Source organism: Sinocyclocheilus anshuiensis, unplaced genomic scaffold (genome assembly GCF_001515605.1).
Source record: "Sinocyclocheilus anshuiensis isolate Anshui unplaced genomic scaffold, SAMN03320099.WGS_v1.1 scaffold415, whole genome shotgun sequence".
NCBI classification, from domain to species: domain Eukaryota; kingdom Metazoa; phylum Chordata; class Actinopteri; order Cypriniformes; family Cyprinidae; genus Sinocyclocheilus; species Sinocyclocheilus anshuiensis.
Window position 1 is genome coordinate 1,381,936 of NW_015552655.1, and position 3,481 is coordinate 1,385,416.

Consider the following 3,481-nt stretch of genomic DNA (forward strand, 5'->3'; position numbering starts at 1 on the left):
ATAATATTAAAATATTACTAATATTAATTAAGAATGTATCTATTATTATTTTTATTTATAAAATAATTTATACAATTCTAAACAATAATAATAATTAAAAAAAAAATTTAAATAATAAATGTATGTATAAAATAATAACATTTATAAACATTATTGTATTATATTATTATATTATATTATTATAAACAATAATATTACATTATTATTAAGAGTTTTGAACTAGACATATTATTAGAAGTTTATTTCCGAGGACTGAATAAAAATATTATAAATAATTATTATATCACATTATATTATATTATAAACAATACTACATTTTTTGTAATATTAATTCAGAGTTTTGAACTACGTTTGAAGCCAACATACAAAACCACTGCTAGAGATAATAATATATCACACACATTTATAAACTCTTCTGACCAAAGACTGATTTGTGATGTGGTTGTGCTGAATTATTTCTACTCTTTTGTTAGCTGTATATGCATCACATCTGCCGACAGCATATGCAATAATATTTCTAATATGTTAATTCATCATTTTCATGATTTTATCAGGAGGTGTGGGACTACAATCTACACAAACAAACTAAAAACCTTTCATTTTTACTTCTGTAGTAATTTTACCAGAAGCCATCATCACTAAGAGGTCCTTGGCTAAAGTCACAGCGAACACACACACACACACACACACACACACACACACACAGCAGTACTTGGTGCCAGTAGGCAGGGACTTGCCTGAAAGATTGAAAGCAATTAAAACTATCATCTGCAATGGCTTTAGGCTGGCCTGTGGCTGCAAGCAAGAGCTGCCAAACTCCATCAGACTCTCAGAGAGAGCGAGAGAGAGAGAGAGAGAGACAATAACTGGAGTCAGAGAGAGAGAGAGACAATAAATGGAGTAAGTAAGAGAGAGAGAGAGAGAGAGAGAGAGAGAGTATAGCTGGAGTCAGAGAGAGAGAGCGAGAGAGAGGAGGAGATTTCTCTCTTAACACTAGATGGCCACCAACACTAGACAGATGCAGCACAGCAGCTGGATGTTTGAGACACAAACTACATTTATATTTACATCACTGTCTATCTGAAAAACTGAGAGTCATTTACCAACTACTTTAATCTGATTTAATGATGACTCAGACTGCATTCACACTAGTTATGCCCCTCCTGTCTCTCTGGAGCTTAACTTCAGCTTAACTACCACTTTTCAACTTCCCGTCATTCAGACACTCATTTCTGCACCAGAGTCTTTTTCATTATGACTCCTGAATTTTTAACTCTAATTATGACACTTACATTTACTAATACAAAGTTAAATATTATTCTGAATCTAATGACTAATCTAAATCTAAATCAAACTAATGTAATTTAACAATCTAATTCTACAAACTCAAGTTGCCTAACTGTAATTCTAACTCCAATTAGTCCATTTGCTGTTAGCTACTTTGATTAAATAACAGAGGTGAAACTGTATTGTTTATGCTCGTTAACCTGCTGGTTTTAAACATCATGCATTCTCTGGACCGTAACAAACTTGATTCTAGTTCTAATTTAGAATTTTCACTGGGTCTAATTGTAATTCTATGATTATAGATTTTAGAATTAATTCAATGATTTTAGATATTAATATAAAAAAATATTACATTTTTATTACAAACATATTAATTAAAATAAAATAAAATATGCAAATAATAATAATAATACCATTTAAAAATAATGAAATAAAATAAAATATAATACTATAAAATAATAAAAATAAAATAATGAAATCCAATATAATAATGAAATGAATAATGAAAAATAAAATAAAACTGGAACCAAACTGGAACCATGCAGCCCAATGTATATAGGGCAACAGCCGTGTGCCTTTGTATTCTGATTCTAATTTGGATTCTGTTTCTGGTTCTAACTTTAGTTAGAACTAATTCTAGTTTGAATTCTAATTCTAATGGTCTCTTCATCTTGCTCTCCTTGTTCTTTTATTCTGTCCTCAGCTGTCACACTAACTCAGCGTCTACATTATCTCTGCTGATTCCTCCCTGTCTCTCTCTCTCCTTTCCTCTTTGTGACAGTCAGAGTTGTTCAGAGTGACAGGTTGATATCAGAGTCCTAATCGCAGTCCGTGCCACCAGCCCAGGACCAGTCGACCCAGCCCTCGGGTGCCAGAACCCATCACTGTACCAAACACACACACACACAGGCCCCTGCGGTGCCGAGCCACATCACTGTCCCCGTATCCTGCAGCCACCGGGGCCGAGACAGGAACACGAGCCCGTGTACTACTACTAGGTACACACACACACCGGCACACACACATACGAGTGTCATAAACCATCACGACTCACAGAAACACAGACACGTATACATTACAACGCAGTGCCAGTTAGGGAGGGTCCCATGGTGCCACACCACATCACTGTCTACATCTACACTGGCATCCAAGGGTCAGACAGGAGGATACTGCATCCACACACACACAGTCTTTGGGTGCTTTAGATAATAACAGTCCATTTAGATCAACACAAAGGAGGAGATCTGACTCTTTAAAACTAAAACAAATCATTTTTGCAGCTTGATGGCATGTAAGAAGCTTTTCATGTTCCATAAACAATGTTCTCTTCTGTGGTTCTGGAGTAGGTCATCTATATACTGAAGGTGAATCCATGTCTGAGTTGAATTTCATTTACATTCAAAATATGCATTATAATCAATCGATGCATCCCATGGGAATTAAACCCAAGACTGTGTGTCTAGTGACATGCTCTGGAGATACAGGAATGCTTATTTTAGGACAGGACAGGACAGGACAACACAGACAGACAGACAGACAGACAGGTAGATAGCCAAACAGACAGACAGACAGACAGACAGACAGATAGATAGATAGATAGATAGATAGATAGATAGATAGATAGATATAGATATGATTTGGAGGAGAAAAATTGTTCAATAAAGTCGTTATTTTTGTTTTCTTTGGGCTTGGGAAAATTTTATATTTTATTTAGTAAGGATGCATTAAATTGATCAAAAGTAACAAAATATTTTTTTATTTAAAATGACGTTCTTTTGAACATTATATTTAACCAAAAAAAAAAAAAAAAAAACATTTTTTTACTGTTTCCACCAAAATATTGAGCACCACAACTGTTTTCAACATTCATAATAAGCATATTAGATAATAAGCAAATCAGCATATTAGAATGATTTCTGAAGGATCATGTGACACTGAAGACTGGAGTAATGATGCTGAAAATTCCACTGTGCATCACAGAAATGAATTATATTTCAAAGTATATTTGAATTAAAAAACAGTCATTTTAAAATAATATTTCACAATTTTACTGTATTTCTGATCAAATAAATGCAGCCTTAGTGAGCATAAAAGACGTCTTTCAAAAACATAAAAAGAATCTTACTGAGCGGTAGCTGTGACACGCCGGCAGACCAGTCACTCACACAGACGGTCACGGGCCGCCCGCGCTAGC